This window comes from Sciurus carolinensis, chromosome 1 (genome assembly GCF_902686445.1).
Source record: "Sciurus carolinensis chromosome 1, mSciCar1.2, whole genome shotgun sequence".
NCBI lineage: Eukaryota > Metazoa > Chordata > Mammalia > Rodentia > Sciuridae > Sciurus > Sciurus carolinensis.
The window spans coordinates 4,952,229-4,971,741 of record NC_062213.1 but is presented as its reverse complement, the minus strand read 5'-3'; the positions used below and the strand labels follow the sequence as shown (position 1 = coordinate 4,971,741).

The window sequence follows — 19,513 nt, the reverse complement described above, 5'->3', positions numbered from 1 at the left end:
CTCATCCCTCAACACTGTGTGAATGCAGGACCTGCCTGTCTTGCTCATGCCATTGCCCAGCATCTGGGATCGTTTCCAGCTGGTAGTGGGCACCTCAGTAAGCATTAGATTTATGAATGGATAGCATCTGATGCTGTCAAATCATCTTCTCATCTTGTGGTGGCTAGGACTCAGTCATTAGATGGACGTAGACATCATTGGAGAGCTACGACAATAAAGGACTAGCTACTGTATGTGCCAGGCTATCTAACTGCTACCTGATTTCACATGACTCTCCGGGTCAGGTATCATCATTCCCATTGGAAAAGGAAGTGATTGAGATGAGGGAAGACATTTATCTTTCCCAGGTCACTGTGGACTAGAGGAGGGACTGAGACCCAAATCCAGGCTCTTCTGGGCAGAACTCATACCCTTTCTGTATTTTCCAATGAATCCAAATAGCAGCAACTTCTGAGCCACCACATTTGGGGAATTAAGACAGATGGTGGACATGGGGTATAAAATAATAGTATTTATCATTTTTCCACATTTTTTAAAATTATGAAGCTCAAGAAAATTGATAATTTCCTTGAATATAAAAACTGAGATTTATATTGATTGTACTCCCCAAGTTTTTAGAGGAATCTTATCATATATCTTCTTCTATACACAAAAATGAGAAAAACTACAGATTAATACCTCTTATGAACATAGATGTGAAACTACTTAGCAAAAAGATGAGCAGGTGAATTTGAGCAGCATATTAAAAATATCAGATACCATGACCGAAAGGAATCTACCCCAGGACTGAAAGGCTGGTTCAACACACCAATTGATGTACAATACCACGGCAATATGACGAAGGAAAGAAGAAACACATGGAAACACCAGCTGAAGCAGAAAAAGCATTTGACAAAAGCCAATGACATTTCACAACAAAAATCACTTCATAAATGAGGAATTTCTAAGGGAAATTCCTCAGGAGTATGAAGCCTGTATCTGAAAATCCCACAGCTAACACAAAACTCAGTGGTGAAAAAACTAAAGCTTTTCCCCTAAGGTCAGGAACAAGACAAGGACACCTGCTTTTACCACTCTATTCATAGTATTTTGTCAAAGCAATTAGCTAAGAAAAAGAAATAAAAGGCACCCAACCCGGGAAAGAAGAGGTAAAATTATCTGAAGATGACATGATCGTATATGCACAAAACCCTAAAGAACCCACCAAAACCTGCTAGACAAATAAATTCATCAAAGTTGCAAGGAACAAAGACAGCACCCAAAAACTGGTTGCACTTCTCCATGTCAGCAATGAACAAGCTGAAAAGGAAGTTTTATGATAGCCTCAAACGATGAAATACTTAGGAATAAATGTAACCAATGAAGCATAAGACTTGTATGCTGAAAACTACAAAACATTGCTGAAAGAAGCTAAAGATGAGCTAAATAAATGGAAAGACAGCTCGGGCTATTGCTTAATAGTTGACAGACTTTCTGTCTGGGGTGGTGGAGAAGGTCTAGGAACAGAAAGTGGTCACAGTTGCATGACATGTGGGTGTAACTAATGCCACTGAACTGTGCATTTAAAATGGAAAATTTAATGTTATATATGTGTAATAGATATACAACATAAATATATAACTATAATGAGAATAAAGAGTTTCATCATGCAATCCTTCTGAATATGTTGTATTATATGGCAAGCAAGAATTACAGTTACAAATGAAATCAGTTTGATAATCAGCTGAAAGTGAACTATGGAGATTGACCTGGACTTTCTGGCTAGCTCAATGCAATCATAGGGTTCTTCTCAGTGGAAAGAGGAGGTTAACTAAGAACCAGAGAAAGACGTGGCTGGCCACCACTGGTTTAAGCATGGAGCTCAAGAATGCAGGTTCTCAGAGCTGGAAAGACAAGGAAAGAGGTCTCTCCTAGAGACTCCTGGAGGATCGCAGTTTTGCCCACATCTTGATTTTATCCCAAGGAGACCCAGGAGGGACTTCTGACCCTCATAAATTTAATATAACAAAAGCATGTTGTTTGAAGTCACTAAGTTTGTGGTGCTTGTCACAGCAGAGACAGGAAGTGGCTGCAGACCAGTTTGAGGGTTGAAGGGAATAGAGGACCTGTGAATATTCAGAACAGAGTGTTCCCTTCTGGCAACGCCCCCACCTCTCTTCCTTTCCACCTGCCTTCTACCAAGTGTTTGTTCAGGTTTCAGCATGGGCAGCCCCAGAGGGAAGGGATAATAAGTTCTCCACCTTCTTTCCTTGGAGAGAGGCTAGCAAAGAAGATAGAGTCTCCAGCAGCTCCTCTGTTCACTGAAGACAGAGCCCCTGACCTGATCAAGGAGGTCATGGCACGTTCTCCATTAGCCCAAGAGCACCCCTCACCTAGGCTGGGACTGTCTGCTCCAGCCATGCTGCGTGGGGCAGCACACACAACCCGCGACGGGCCCATTGTCCCAATCAGCCGTGAGAGCTGCAGTGACCATCACCTGTGGACATGGGTTAGAGCTCACCCGTGCATAGGAGCAGAGACTCTCAGGTCAGGGGGCTGGTGTACAGATCCTGCCTAGACCCTGGCTCTGATATCAGAGAGTGACTTATCCACTCTGTGCTCCCTTTCCTCACCTATAAAGTGGAGGTAACAAGAGCACCCATCTCATAGGGACAGTGATATGGACTGGATGATAAAACAGCATGGCCAGCCCTTTGCTCAAGGCCTCAGCCACTCCCACGAACACATCACTAATGTAGTCAGAGTTGGACCTAAAGTCAGTTTCCAACCTTCCTGGAACCCAGTGTCCATACTGCAAAGTTTGGCAGTGCTAGGGAGTCTCTCGGACATAGACTGCACTCTTCCGTCTTAGAAACTCCCCTGGCTGGGCCTCACCATCTCAGAACTGACCACTGCCTGATAATCGGTGAGTCTGTGCTAAATTCCACTCCACCCTGGCCTGGGCTGTTGACCAGTCTGGGGACAGCACATGTCTGTTGAGTTGCAGTCGTGATTCTCGGTTCTCCAGGGCAAAGGTTGGGGAGGGGCCTTGTACACAACCCCTCTAGAGTCACGCAAACTTGAAGATCAGTACTGTCATCCCCACACTACCAATGATGAACCCAGGGACCTGGGAGCATGGACAACTTCCCTAAGTGTCCACCAGAAGTCATGACTGTGCTGCACTTGCATCTGACCCCAGTGATACCAAAAGCCCACATCCTTCCCACCACCAACTATTAATACATATCATGTGCTTCCTAAGTGTCAGGAAGAATTCTAAGGGGTTTATACTCAATGACACATGAATCTTAACAGTAGGCATTGTTAGTCCCATTTTAAAGAGTAAGAACTGAGGAACAAAGGGCTTCAGCAACCTTCCCATGACCCCACACAGGGCAGGCAGGAGTCAACCCAGGTAGCATGAGCTCAGGCACACACTCACAATCACTCGGCAGCCTTGCTTCTCTGGACGGCTAAATCTCTGAATATGTAGGTCTTAAGCAAAGAAACAGGAAGGAGGGAGCAGAGGATCTAATCACCAATTCATGTACACAGCACCTGATCACAGGGGAGAGGACCAGGCTGCAGGAGAAATGCAGGATCTGGGGAAGAGAATGTCCGTCTCGAGTCTGTGTGTGCCGGCTTGCAGAGTCTGCTCTGGGGGTGTTGAACCAACCTTGCACACCTGGAATAAATCCCACCTGCCCATGCTGTAAGTTCTTTTAATGCCCTGTGGATTGACTTGCTAACATTTCACTAAGGATATATTAGGACAGTGCTGGCTTTAGGAAGTGTTCCCTCTGCTCCCATCTTCCAGAAGCCATTGTAAAGAAGAAAACTGCCTCTGCCCACTAGGAAAATTCCCACTGGAGGAGCAGGCCAGGTGGAACCCTCAATGACTTCAGGAGCAGGTCCAGTGCTTGGTTCCCCTACCCACAGGAAGGGGATGATCTCTGCTCCCTGGGGGAAGGGGTGTGAGAGACACAGGAGATGACTCTGCAAAGCATGCAGCAGGGATCCAGCCACAGAGAAGGTGTGCAGTAAATGTGAGATGAGTGGCAGCTCTTACCCCACCTCCCAGCAGGGTTGCAGCCCCAGGAGCAGCGAGCACCCCTGTACTGTCTCCCTCTCACCCTGCGCTGAGCTGTGTCCAGGGTTAGCTGCCAACCTGGCATGACGTAGGCCACACCCCTGCCCCTGGGAGGCAGAGCTCTGCCATTAGTCCCCAAAAGTCCAGCAATTAATTTACTGAGCTGAGTTCCTTCCCCTAGCCAGCCCATTGCCATAGTAACCAGCATTCCTTATTCAGGGACCCAGAGGAGGGGGCAGGACAAACTCTAAGCAGAAAGCAATTTAGAGAGAGAAAATGAGATTGTGCACACGGCTAGGGCAGCCTGGGCAGAATCCGAGCTCTGTCTGACTCGGAGGGCTGGCTTCTGCCCATGGAGCATGGGGGCTGTGGACAGGACACGCTGCTGTGTTGCTGGGCGATGGGCTGTGTTTCGGGCAGGAATCCCGTTGGGACATAAAAGCATGGTGCGGCTGTGGCCAGGCCACTGAGCTGTGTCTGCCTGTCTACCAGGGCCCAGCTCTGAGCCTCTGCAAACCCTACTGAGCTGTCTGCAAGGTCAACTGCACTTGCAGGTCAAAGAGGGCGGCTTCTGTCTCAGTGGAGCTGCCTGAGGTCCAGCAGGCTCACTGGAGACCCTGCCTCCCAGATTCAGAACTCGGCCCTGTGTGACTTGCATTATGGACTCTTGGGTCAGCACCCACACACAGGGCTTTCTTCATGCCAGGCCAGATGTTATCACTATCACCATTTGCTTCTCTTGGGGCAACCAGCACAATGATTAAGCTTTCAAGTCAGAACCCTGAGCTTCAATTCCCAGCTGCCACACAGTAGCCGTGCAGACCAGGGAAAGGCCCTTAGCTTCTCTGGGTCTCAGACCTTCCATGCATACGAAGGGGGATAAAATGCTGGGTGTAATTATAGAGTTCACTGAGGGCTTGTCATTTTTAATTTCCGATTCCTCACGCGTAAACTGGGAGCAACATCCCTTACTTCAGATATCCATGGAGCAGAGTACGTGAGACAATGGGCGCAATCATTTTAACAAGGTAAAGGGCTGCCATCACTGTCATAATTGGCTACTCAGAGAACTCAGTCCACGTTGACTGTGCAGGGGTGCAGGCACTTCACTGTCACTCAACCAAGCCCTAAATGCATGTCCAGCATTCCACAGTACACTGTGTCCAAGGATCTTGCAGGCCAGTGGTGGAGACAGATAAGCAGGAGATATGTCTATGTCCATGTGGTCAGTGCTTTTAATAGAGAGGAGGACACAGAGGCATGGGAGATGAGAGCACAACGCCTGACTCAGACTGGGCAGTCAGGGAAGGCTTCCTGGAGAAGGTGCTATCTCAGCCGAGCCTGGGAGGGTGTGTGGCAGCCAGCAGGAGGAAGAGCACTGCTTCACCAGGAAGAGCCTACCTACCATCCTCACTGCTTGGTGGTGAACGGAAGCAAGGGAGTTTGGAGGAGGGGATGAAGGGAAGACGGAAGTTCAGGCTGGGGCAGAGATAGGAATCTGTGGGAGGAAGGCATTCAAGGGTGAGGAAGGAAGGTTAACAAAGGAAACCTAGAAACTTGTGCGCTGACCCAGAGCAAGGGTTCAGGCTTTGCTTAGAGACCCCCTGGGGCCAGCGGATGTTTGCAGGAATGGAAAAGGCATCTACTGATGAGATCTGATGGATTGGAAAGACCAAGGAGGAGATCAGGGCATCAGCCAAAAAGAAGTGCCAACCACCTTCCCTAAGACCACCATGGGTGAAATGGTCCAGCTGTGGATTCCATGATGTCAGGTGACTGGCAGGGAGATGGGGGCAGGAGGAGAAGAGCATCCAGAAGGAAGCCCAGAGTTCCAGTTTGAGCAGCTGGGAGCCAGTCAGCAAGGGTTGGAAGGAATGGTGAGTTCAGGCTGGATCTACTGAGGTGAGTCTGAGATGCTCATAAGACAGTCAGAAGGAGAGATCCAAGAAAGATGGGCAATTGAATCTAGAGAAGAAAAGCTGAGGATAAAGCTACTCCTAGACAAAGTGCAAAAGGTGAGAAGATGGAGCCTGGGGGGTATCGGTTCAGGCAGGAACTGGAAGAAGGAAAAAAGACCCATCTCTGATACTAGTCTCAGCTCCACTTCCAATTACTATACTTAGTGATGTGAGTGAGTTTTCAGTTTTTTTTCCCTGATGCAATATTTTCCAGTGATTTTTATGGTGTGGAATTCTGTGCGGTATACATTTACCTTAAAAAAAAAAAACTGAGTTGCTAAGGTGTTATCGCAAGGTTCAAAAAAAGAGCTGAACATTTACTCCCACTTGGGTCATCCTTTTTGGCTGTCTGCTAAACAATCAAATTCAATGGGCTTTATAGAGTTACAAGATAAAACTGGAAGTGTTGATGATACAATTGCATTATGACTCTTTAGTTCTTTGTAGAACTAAGAATTCAAACTTGAACAGGAAAGTCCAGTGAACTGATTCCAACTTTGAAGTAACTCAAATTGTCTAATAAGTATCTCAAAAGCAGTAGTCACAAAAATGCCTCAATGGGCAACAACAAACACTCATGGAATAAATGGAAAATAGAAACTCTCAGCAAAGAAATAGAAGATATAAAAAAGTAGCAAAAGGGAAATAAAGAGCTAAAAAATACAATAACCATCATTTAGCAACCTCTGATCATAGTAGATAAGAAACAAGGGGATGGAGTAAAGAATCAGCAGACTGGAAAACAGCAACAGAACTTACCCAACCTGAACAGCAGCAAGAAAATTGGGAAAAAGTGAGCAGAACCTCAGGAATCTAGGACACAAAAACAAAGCACCTGATGCTCATACCATGGGAGTCCCTGAAAGACAGGAGGGAGCATGACTGAAAAAATATATTAAAGAAATAAGGAGTGAGAAACCCCCAAATTTTCTGAGATCTTAGGAGCTATTCTGTTTTTCCCCAAGAAGAATAAACCCAAAGAGAACCATATCAAAACATATCATAATAAAACTGAAAACTAAACCCAAATAAAACTTTTAAAGGATTCCAGAGAGAAGTGAAGCATTCTCTGTGGAGGAAAAGTAACATGAACAGCAGATTTCTCCCTTAAAACCAGAGGATCCACGGGGAAAGTCACATTTTTCAAATGCTAAAGGAAAAGAACTTTTAGCCTGTAATTTTACATCCAGCAAACACATCCCTCAGGAATAGAAGGGAACTAAAGACAATCTGAGAGCAAGGAAATGATGAGAATTTGGCATTTGCAGACTTACCCTTAAAGAATTGCCAGAGCAAGTTCCCTAAACAGAAAGGAAGTGATCCAAGAAAAGAGGCTGGGGTTTAGGAAGGGAGAAGACCAGAGGCATGGGTTGACTGGGCCATATATAAGACTACCATCCAGAAGCGTGCTCAGCATGTGCAGAGGAAATTCTAGAGGTGTCACTGGTATTTCAAAGGGGAGGAGGGTAAAGGAACCTAAATGAAAGAAGGGTTTCTACCCTCAAAGAGGTGAAGTGCCTGTACCTAGTCTGCGATATCGTCCACGGATCTGGCAACACCCAGAGCAATCACTAAAGAAACTATACAAGGAGGTGTAGTCAAAGTCATCAATATGTTTTCATAATAGATCAAAATGTAATTATAAAAATTATCAATGAATCTGCAGGAAGGCAAAGGGGGAAACTGAAGAATGAGGGGAAAAAAACAAGCAAAAGGAAAACAAATGATAAAATGGCACCCTAAGCCCTCAAAGAAGCAGAGGGAAAGCAGTGACTGAGAGACTCGAAGTCCACTCAGCAACTCTTCCCGCAGGTCCCCAGCCCCAGATAAGGCACCTGGGTTGCCTCACTCAATGGCCTTGTCAATCACTGCATGGGAGCTAGGATCACCCCCTCCTTGTTTTATTTTATTTTATTCTGTATTTATAAACATGATAATAATGCAATAATATAATCGACAAACAGAACATTGACTTGTAAAGTGAGATTCCAAGTATACACAAAAGTTCAATTTAAAAAAGGGCAGAGTGCACAGGGGTCATCTCCAGGGCTGTGCCACCAGGTCCTACAGCAGAGGAAGGGAAGACTCCCAAGGCTGGACCATTGAGAGGCTCCACGGCCAGTGTACCACAGGGGGAGATGTGAACCCAGGAGGAGGAGCATCGCTGTGGTCCCTCTCTCCTTCCCTGTGCTGTGCTGAGTATCTTAATGAACGGGGTCCTTGGGCGGTTCCTGAGGGTAAGCAGTGTCCCCACTGCCCAGCTCATCTGCCCACAGAATATGTGCCTAGTCAAAATTCAGTAAATAAATTAATGAATGGTTTCCCTTTAATTCAAGTTCACAGCTTGAGCAGGTTTTAGAATAAGAAACTCTGACTTTATTCTGAAAACACAGCTGAACTAGTGACAGCGTCTTTCTGTGTCCAGGTTACTGCAACAGACTAAGGCTGGACTGAGTGGCTCATAAACAGAGATCTAGTTATCACAGTTCTGGAGACTGGAAGTTCAAGATCTGGGCATCAGCAGATTGGGTGTCTGGTGATGGCCACTGCCTGATTCCTAGAGGGCTTCTTCTCACCATCCTCAGCAGAAAGGGCGTGGGGTGTCTTGGGCCTCTTTTATAAGAACACTAATGGTATGCAAGAAGATCCTGATGCAAATGCTGATGAGCCTGCACCTCCAAAGACCTCACCTCCAAATACCATTTCTTTGGGATTTAAGCTTCAACATACGAATTGGGGGACAGGATCATCTCAGCAGGTAGCAGCCAGGCAGAAGGACAAAACTCAGAGCTGCAGCCCCTGTCTCCTGCTCTGAGTGCACGTGATCCAACTCATTCCCAGAGAGGCTGAGCTCCTGTGCCATCCATACCCCAGCACCTTCCCCAGAAAGGGAGACCCTGACAGCCCCTTGGATATACTCATGAGCATAAGGATGAATCAATGGCAATATTCAAGAGAAAAAACTGGGAGATCCTCCCTCTTAAAAAAAAATCTCTCAGGATGAACTGCCTGCAAGCAGATGATCTTGCTTCAACTTCCCAGAGGTCCTGGAATCGGGACCAACATTCCCCACACACTTGATGCTTCTCTTCCCGTAACCCTCCCCAACGCCATCAGCATTTCCTCCCCAGTACAGATCCACCAGCACTTCCTCTTATCCACACCTGCAGGCCCACAGCTGGCTGCTGCTCCCTCTTGCCCAGAGGGGTGCAGCAACCTAACTGCTCTTCTTGCTGGCTCTCTGGCTTTGCCCTTCAGTAGATCCTCTGCAAGTAGGCAGTGTGATCTTTAAAAATACAAAACTCGACAGGTCACTTCCATCTCTCCTGGCCACTTTCTTCACCCAGCTTCGAGTCCAGCATGAACTGTGTGCTGAAGACACAGAAGGGTTGAAGAGCTGTTTGCACTCGTGAACCTCCAGTGGCCTTCCTCTTCTCTCTTCCCTCTCCTCCCCATCCTCCCTCTGCCCTCTCCTATTTTCATACATCGTATTGTCCAATTGTAAAGTAAGTCCCAGAAACACCAAAGCCATTCCCTGCCACCTCACACTATGCAGCTCACAAGTACAGCAAATACACACACTTATAGCCAGTTTCTGTGTAAGTAAGATCGGAATATGTTGGGACCTTTAAGTGGATTGCTGGATACAGCACAGAATACAAGAAGAGGAGGTCAGCCCTGAAAGTCCAGGGATGGTTTTGCAGTGCACATCTGAGCATCCAGCCAGTGCTAACTGGTTAACAGATTCATGTGTCATTAATACCCTTGGTAATTCTGCCTGTGAGCCTCAGTTATTCTTTGCCTTTGGGAGGTAAGTTTCCTGATGAATAGAAGAGGCCTTACTTACTAGGGACCCTGACACTCAGCACTGGCAGAGAGGGGACCCCTATTACATGCTGAATGAGTACATAAATAAAAATGGAGACTGATCCAACAGACGGACTGTGGAGTAGCAGGAAGAGTGAACCTACCACACCAACAGAAGCCAGAGGGTGGTGGTTGCAGGGGTTGCTTTGTCTCTTCAGGTGAAGATGGAACGTAGTCACCACAGTTAAGTGGCCTCAAGTTCAGCAAAGTTAAGGAATGTGACCAATGAGAGAACTGGCCAGGCCAGGGCAAAGGTTCCCAAAGTCTTTGTCCTTTCCATCTGACTGTCACCTGTAAGGTGGAGGTACTTGGTGTAGTGCCTGGAATGGGGCAGTGTTTGCTCCTGCCAAGGAGGAACAACGTGCTTCGGTCCACCTCCTCTCCATCCAGACACCCCAACAATTTAAACAGCATCAGCTCAAGTCCTTGACTGCCAAAAGTGGACTGATAAATTTGATGGAAGGAAGAGACAAAAATGAGATAGGGTGAGAAACGCTTTTTCCTAAGCCTCTGCCTTGTGCTACGGAATTCAAAACCATTCTCTCTTGGTTATTTTCCTTTTTACCGCTTCTCCAAGAAGAGGCTGGATGCTAGTTCTGCTTCTCCCCCAGTTGCTAGAAACCATAAGTGAAACACAACCCACATCTGCCTGTTACTGAAACAAGGAAGGTTTCTTAAGCTGGGCTCCAAGGGACATGAAAGGCACATCCGCTTTTTGAAGCCAACACCCACTTCTTCATTATTCTCTGTGATTTCTTTGGAGTCATTGATCAATTACTTCCACAAGCATTTATTGAGCCCCAGACTGCGTGCCAGGCATCATTATAGCGGCAGGTGCCCTCCCAAGTGGGGGTTCCACGGTGAGCAAGCTCATCGGACAGCCACCACCTGGATCCCTAAAACAGGAAGTGGGGACAGCGCCCCAGTCTGGGAAGCTCCACGCTCTCCCAGGAATCCCTATCTCGGCTCTCCTTCCTTCTACTCCATTTCACCCTGACAACTGTTTAGATACGCTCTCCAGAACTGCCCTGTTCCAGCTCCCTCTCCAAGGGCTGACTTCAAACCCAAGCAGATACACTCCCTGCGCCCTTCCAGGCCATGGGGCCAGGGCACACAGACAGGAGGGTGGGCCTCCTGACCGCCCCACCCATCCCTGCCAGAACCCGTGACTGGCTCTGTACTGCTTCATTCATTTCTTCAGAAATGAATGACATCTTAGAGCTGCCATGACCCCATTCTGTGTCTTTCACACTTTCAGGATGGAATTCTTCCCAGTTTTTCTTCTTCTCCCCCTCTCCCTAAGCACACTGTCTCAGTTCATTTCACAGGAGACTCTCAGATTACCAGGCCTTGAGGACACAGAAGGGTGTTTCTGTTTAATTTATTTCGAGAGTGTCTATTCTGATGAAGCAACATATAAATATAAATATGTGCCCCATATAAATATAAATAGTGCTCCAGCAGCCACACTGCTTTGGAGGTTCCCCCTTTTCTGGGGGACAGCGAGAAGGCCATAGTGCCTCCCCTGGGGCATGAGAGCCACAGGTTCCCATGGGCCACATGGATGTTGGTTTGGTTCCTGCCTCTATCACACCCTCTTATTGTGTGTGAGCACAGCAGGTCTGCCACACAGCGTCAGTTGCCTCATCTGTAAAAAGGGAGGCTGACATACCTCTGTTGCTTAGATTAGATTCCCTTGCTCAGTGACTGGAAGACATAAAAATATGGCTAGCCAGCTAACTAGATGATGGACAGTCAGAGGATGAACTCCAGGCACTCAGTGGAAGGAAGCTGTCATGACCAGAGAATCCTTTTCAGTACTAAGTGCAGCTCACAGAACTTTCCACAGTACGATTCCACTGGAGAACCACACAGGCTGCCCCACCACTTTCGATCAACCCATGCCTGAATCCTCTCTGTTCCTCTTATGTCACTCACTTAAATTTGCATGTCCCTAGGGACCAGGAATTTGCAAGCCACTAAGAGCCTCTCAGAATTCTAGCACGAGGGAACAGGAAGGTGTTTCAGGGATGTTCACTCTCCTTAGACCAGACAGTTGAAGGAAAGACCAGGGGCCACGCTCAGACAAGCAGGAGGCCCTTTTCCTAATGCAGAGTTCTGCTTCTCACCAGGCAGCCCGCGGGGGATCAGGCTGTTTGGTGTCCCCGCCTTAAGTGACCCTGTGGACTCTAACCCACACTTCTAGCTCTGCCGTCCAGCACACAACCTCCAGGGACAGGTTCCCTTCCCAGAGTGAGAGGCCCACCTCTGTAGCAGATCATAAATTCCTTGTTTACTGCATTCTGCATTTGTAAAGGGACCTGCCCACCCTAAGTGTAGACATAATTGGACAAAATAGGTCTGTTAATATCATTTTTCCAGCTTAAAACCTTCTCTGGACCCTCCAAACCTTTTTCAACCTGATGCCAACCTTCTCTTCCAGGTTCACAGAATCATACCCCACCTCATGAACCTAGTTTTCAACCCCAAAGAACTCTCTCTTTTCCTCTCAGACCAGTACTCTCTCCTCCTAAATCCTGCTCGATCCTTCACACTGTCTCTGCTATCACCTAGGAGATGATGTCTTTTCCTTGCCAGGCGGACTCCTGCCCACTCTTCAAACCCCGGTTTATGTGTCTTCTGACAGTGAAGCCTTCACGAATTGCCTAGGTAAGGAGTGTGCCATGGTGCGGGCTGTCTCCTCCGGCTCCCCAGATGCGCTTTTAGCACCCACAGGAGACCTCTGAAGTTCCCTGCGTGTTGGCCTATGTTCTCCACTCAGCTTTTTACACTTGGGGATCATGACTCTGTCTCTCTTTCTCAGTGCCCAGAACAGTGAAGGGCATGGAACAGATGCTCCATGAACAGAGTAAGAGAGAGAAATGAATCAATGAGTTGAGTATCTGAGCTCTGTCTAAGTGTCTAGCTTAGTGGGGAACTCTCATTTTTTCTAATATATATATATATATATATAAACAGTCTTGAAGCTTCTACTTTCTGAGAACAGAGCAAGCACATGGCACAAGAGTTACTCTCTTTGCCTAGTCACAGGCAGGTGGGGGATGGGATGAGGAGGCTTTTCCAAGAAGTTGCCTCAACTCCCCCTAGGACCCTGTCACTGGCAGGTGTGAGCACGCAGATATCCAGCCTGCACCCAGAAGGACCAAGAACAGAGGGCTGCAGGGTGAGCTCTCTTCCCAGGGACAAGACTTGTGAATGTACCCAACAGGGAGACCAAGAGCCATCACAGGGTAGGATTCAACAGCCCATTTCCTACAGGAGTCTGTGGCTTTGATAAATACTGACCTGACAAGGATACCATATTTGTTTACTGACCAGAAATTCCCGGGCCCTAGGATGACACTGATCTTGTTTTCGAAGACCTTTCCCTGTACTCCAGCCCAGATATGCTCTAAACATTTCTAGAAAACACATAGCTAGTAAAAAATAAATAAATAAATAAATAAATAAATAAATAAATAAAGGTGCCAAATTCAGACCTAGTCTGCCCTTATGACCACTAACACAACCCAGTTCATGGATCCAGGCCCCTGGGCTAAATGGAGGCATTGCCCAGAACTGCCCGTGAGCAGACAGCCCTCTGGGGGCCGGAGCTGGGAGGCCAGGAAGGGCGAGCATCCCCTGGAAATGCCTAAGTGTGGGTGCTATCCTGGGCATGGTAAATATCAGCATGACTTTTCCAGCTTCAATATTTCATTTTCTCATTTAGCTGTGATTTAAATGAAATTGTGGTCTACTACTCTAACACCTACTATATATCAGGAGTTTTGCATGGATTTTGATTCCTTGAGAAGCATTTTTTATCCCCATTTTAAAACTACTTTGTTCTGCAGATATGGACTGAGTTCCTACTGTACCCAGCACTGTGCAGGCATGGGTGGTTCAGAGCTAGGTAATACAGAACTTATGAACTACAGGAGCTCATTTCCTGGGGACAAAAGCAGACCCCTGCCTCCCTCATGTGAAGGCAGCCCTTGATCACACAGGTCTCGCCAGGCATGGGATGGTGGGAGGCACATAAAGCCAGGATCTGTCACAGTTGGCTGTTTCTCCAGAGTCCTGGGAACATGCCATGCCATGCCTCATTCCGTCCATCGGTGCCTCTGATGATGGCAGGAGACAGCTCCGCTCCCGGTGGGCTCGCAGCAAGCTGCAGACCAGGCAAAACAAAATCCTTCCTACACTTCACCTGGCAGTGATTCATGGAGTGCCACCTACACGAGACTGGATGCTAGATAAACACATGTTTAGTATTTGTCAGTCATTGTTCCCAAATGTTCGAATGCTACATTTTGACTGATGTGCATGTTTGGCTCTAGATAAAGTTGTGAAAGGCTATTTGCTGGAATGTAGCTACTGATTCACTTGAAGGATCAGACTGCAGGAGGTTGCTGAGATTAATGCACTTGTTACAATGTGTCATTATTATTTTTATAATTTAAAGCACTCTAACAAGGAACGGTTTTTAAAAAGAAAAAATGTCCAACAGCTATATTCACCTTTTTATATGAATCATATGTTTACCTTTATATGAATCATATATATTTGCCTTATATTCATTTATATGCATTATATACATTTACATTTAAGGCAGTCCAGAATGTTAAGAGCAAGACTATGCTAAGTCGTGAGTTTGAATCTCAGTTCTGGCACTGACTGGCACACAGTTGCAGACAGCATCAAGAAGCACCTTATTTTTGTTTTTGCAGAGGTCAAAAGATGCCATGGGAGAAGGATTCAGTTTATTCTAAGTACACCCAAAAGGAAGAAATAAGGACCAACAGATGGAAATGCAGGGGAGACTTTTTATGTGATAAGAGGAGGAGTCTTAACTCCATGTCCAGACCTGCACCACAGGCAGGCAAGTCCCAGGGAGGGCATGAGAGGACTCATACTTCAGCTGAGGAGGCTGGTGGACACCTCAAGTCCTCGGCCCAATGAGCCCATGAAAGCAGCTATGAGTGCAAAGCCTTTGTGGGTGGTCCCTGGATTAATCACCATAACATCTGTGGTTCTGTTTTATTTTCACTGTGTTTTATTGTGGTAAGAACAGTCAATATGAGACCTACTTTCTTTTTTCAAATTTTTTGTTTGTTCTAATTAGTTATACATGACAATAAAAAGCATTTTTGACACATCATACATAAATGGAGTATAACTTCTCATTCTTCTGGTTGTACACAATGTAGACCTACTTTCTTAACAGACAATTAAGTATACGACATAGCATTATATATCTAGGCACAATGTCGGACAGCAGATCTCTACAACTTATTCACCTTAACTGAAATCCTTAGTGCAACTACTTTATACCCACTTTTCACTTACTTTGTTGTTGTCACTGGCCTGCCTGTTCTCATCTTTAGGACATGGAGAGTAGATTAGACCCTTAGCAATGACCACCAGGCAGTCGAGGTCAGCCACCACAGACCTGAACCTGCCAATGTTGTTGAAGAAAGGCCTCTCCTTAGAAATACTTCAAACAAAAGACAGTGTAAATTCTGGCTTCATTTTTTCAAATATTTATTATGAACCAAAAAAAAGACTAAAAGATATTCTCATCTCTGCCAGAAGCCGTCAACCCATCAGTTAGCTGGAAGTAATAAGCTCCCAGTAACTGGGAGCATACAAGTTGAGGCAGGGTTAGGGTTAGGAAGGGTGGGCCACAGAAGGCCTGTGCCTGGCTTCCAGCAAAGAATCCCCAGGACCACGGCTGGCAGGTGGACACATTCCCTGAGTGTCTGCCAGGACTTGCCTTTGTACCACAAGGCCACCCCAGTTTTTAGACTCTCATGCATGCTTAGTCCTAATACCTCTTGAGAACCAGTACAGAGACCATGTCTTCTGACCCAGGAATCCTACTCCTTGGGAGTCGGCTGAGGCACATGACGGCCCAGTGGGAAACCATGTAGCACAGATGTTCATGGCAGCTGCAAGAAGGGAATGGTCAGCACATGGCGATCATCCACTCACAGGAATGTTGAGAAGCAATCTAGAAAGCTACTTATTAAAACCCAAACTCAAGTCTGATTTTGCTAAGTAACAAAGCCAAGGAACGAGAATCCCATATCATCCACTCATTCCATCTCCATTCTGCTGGTCATTTAGTCACTCAGTCACTGGTTCCGTGAACCCTGCCCTGACCCCAGGTAGAGTGCAAGAGGAGATGTCAGTGTGGCCACCTGGCCTCAGACACTAATTTTGCCTCCCAACATACCCATACAAACACACACACACACACACACAAACACACACACACAGTGATGACAAGTCTGGGTAGGAAGACCAAAGGGCCAAGCCTCCTGCCCGGCCTGCTCAAGAGAGTTGGAGACTTAGTTCCACCTCTACACACAAACCAGGTGAGTCACTCTTGCTCTTTAGCTCTGGGTCCTCATGTGTAAAGTGGGGAACTGCACTGTTCCCATCTCCCCAGCCTTTGCAGCTATTTTTGTGGGGCAACTCAGTATGTGATCATTTCTTGGGTGGAGGATTGGTAAAATCCCCAGGAACCTTGTTGCCCTGAGAATTTCCTGCAGGGCCTTCTCATTTTCTGCTCCTCCTTGGGAGCTGTACATCAATAATGTTGCCCTTTTTTATTTATTCATTTATTTATTTATTTTTTGAGGAGAAGTTTCCAAGCATGAAGACAAAGTCTTTTGTTGACATGAAAATCATGTTTGAGTCCTTCTCCCTCTCCCTTCCCTCTACCTGTCCTTGGAAAATGATTCAAACTCTCTGGTCTTTGTTTCTAACACTGAGATAGGAACAGCACACATGTCATTCAGTCCTGGTTCACAGTAACTCCACAGCCTAAGAACCAGCACAGTTTTGGAGGAAGAGAGGCAGGCAGGAGGGGCCTTCTAGGGCTGAAAGGAAATACTTAGGAATGACAGGATCTCAGACTAGGAAGAGACCTTAAAAGCTCACCTGGTCCAGGTACTCAGGTTCAGACCAGTCCTCCCACAGCCCTGTAAATGGACATCCAACCTGTTTGAATACCTCCCCTCATGGTGGACTCACTACCCAATAAGTCTTTTCCTCTTGTTTCTGGACACTTCTTTCAACTGAAATGGAATATGCCACCCAATAATCCAAAAGACAGATCAGCTGCCTCTTATTCAGAATGCCTCTCCCACCCCATGTCACTGAGGCTACTGTCTTCTCCTCTGCACCATGTTCTTCCCATGGATCTTCCCATGGTCATATTTATCTTTCCACACAAGTCACGGTTTCTATTTCCAAGACATCCTGGCTTCTTTCCTCTGAATGCAGTTTTTAAAATATTTGTGAAGCATTAAAACTCTGTGGGCTGCATCAGCCATTGGGTCACTTGACTATTTTGTAGGTGTAAAAATTTATATCTGGTGGCCCTTTGAACAAACCCCAGGAAAAGTAGGTACAAATGCGTTTCTGCTCCAAACACTTAAAGTGTCTGTAGCACCCCTGAAGCCCTTCATGGATCCCCACAAAAAGAGATCCTCGTCCCATTCAACCTGTTGCCTAACAAGAGAGGCCCAAGTGCCTGGAGTGATGACTTTCCGCAGCCTCTCAGTACCTGAGTGACAAGGAGATCTAGGACGCAGCAGAGGTGCTTCCATCCGCAGTGCTTCAGGTTTGTGAGACAGAGGAAACTGCAACATATTCCATGCCTTTGTGTACCAAAAACTTCAAAGTTAACCTGTTTTGATTCCTCCTATCATCTCCATTTGGCAAGTGGAGAAATGGAGGCTCCCTGTGCAGTACCCCGGGTTTATCTATGGCAGTAGGATACAACCATAGAGTTGGCACCGGAAGCCAAGACAGACAGCTAAGCTTCTACCACACCTCACAGCATGCAGCTGGGCAGTGCGCCTCACACAGAAGCACTCTAACAAAACGGAAGCCCTGGAAAGAAAATTCCCAGACTCAACTAAACTAGGTCTTTCTAGGATTCCAACAGGTATAAATGAATCATCAGAGTCAGACAGATGAACAGTGTGGACAGAGAACTAGCAGCTCGGGATCTAGGAGGTGAAAGGGAATGCAACAAAGTTCTGAGCAGGGAGACCCCACAGACTTCTGGGACAGGCAGCAGGCAGGACCTCCTTGAGGGATGCCTGACAAGTGTGTCTGCCTGTCATCTGGCCTTGAATGGGGAGATATGAGGCACACTGTCCAAAAACACACTGAATGCAAGTTACGCTTCATAAACAAGACAAGAAGTTCTGGCCTGCTACAGAAAACAATACACAGAGAAAACAAAGTAGACAAAAACACCTCTGTGGTCCAGGGAAAGCTGGGACGGGGCAATAAAATGCTCAGATAAAAAAAGAGACTTAAATTTAGCTCAAGAAGGCAAAGTCCTTTGACAGTCAATGCAAAACCTAAGAGAAGATATTCTTCACCTCCATTTCCCCCATCTTTCTCTCTTTTCTTACTGGAAAATTGAAGAGGCTAGCACAACAACTTTAGAAGTAGCAACTTCTAACAAGCTGTAGCATTTAACACTGGGGTCATCCTGGTGCTGCCCAGAGAAAATCAAACAGGTATGTTCTCCCTGGCTTTATTCGGTATTGCCCTGAAAATGAGGCAAGGCACACACACATCTGCTCCAGACTGGGATCATCCCCAAAGGGCTTCAGCAGGAAACAGATCTGTATTTGGAGAGAGCACCCTCTCCAGCCTGTACCCACTCCACTGTCCCTCCCTGTCGCCAGGAAGGTAGGAGCACACTGAAGCCTGTGACTTACAGCATATGTGGCAGAGAAGAGAACTCAGGCCTTACCTGGCAGAGAGGTGCTCAAAGGTGTCAGTCAGTTCTGTCCTGGGCTGGAGCCCCTGGAAGCAGTGTCCGAAGAAGATGCCAGCTCCAGGCAGCCCCCTCCTGGGGGTCTCCTGTCAACAGCCTACCTACCTTTCTCTCCAAAATCTAGCACATTCAGTAGTCTCCAGCCAAGACTTGTAGTCTTTCTCCAGTCAGGGGTCCAGAGAGAGAGAGAGCAAATTTTGAAACAAATACCTAAATGTCTAGTTAGAAGGTAAGGCTGGGGACTTACAAATGGAGTCGAAAGTGTGAGAAACAGAAAAGAGGGAAAGGAGAAGACACGTCTTTGGGGAGAAGCGCGGCGGCCCCAGCGGCCCTGTAACTCCTGAGAACAAAGCTGTCCAGCCTCCCCGGGGCGCACTGGCGCAGCGCTGGGATTCCCTGGCTAAGAGCGCCGGGCGCGGGGCGGAGCCGGCGGGGGCGGGGCCGGCGGGGGCGGGGCCGGACGCCCGGGCAGGAGCCGGAGGGGCGGGGCCTGATCGCGCCGGGGGCGGAGTCTGGAGGGAGCGGACCCGAGCGCGCCGGGGCGGGGAGCCCTGGGAGCTGGCAAAGCCGGTCCCCCAGCGCCCAGGGGCGGGGGCTCAGGGATGGAAGGGGACGCCAGGGGGACGCGCCGTGGCGCTGGCGGGGAAGGCTGGCGGTGGCCTGGGCAGGTGTCTCGGGGACCGGCACACTTGAGGCTGCCCTAGGAATCCCAGAGAGCGCAGACAACTCGCGGTCCAATTTTAGACTTCGCTGAATATTTCCGTCCCTCTTACAGCGGGTCCGAAATAGCCCACCACCTCGGGAGCA

At 47.3% G+C, this 19,513-nt stretch overlaps 1 protein-coding gene across 1 annotated transcript in view; it reads right to left on the bottom strand.

The window, feature by feature from the left end:
- Col22a1 (collagen type XXII alpha 1 chain) overlaps positions 1-19,042 on the bottom strand; it is a 235,778-nt gene extending 216,736 nt beyond the window's left edge. Inside the window, exon 1 of the mRNA XM_047525428.1 lies at positions 18,683-19,042. The gene's annotated coding sequence lies outside the window, so the exon portion shown is untranslated. The remainder of the gene's footprint in view (positions 1-18,682) is intronic.
- Positions 19,043-19,513: the final 471 nt, after the last annotated feature.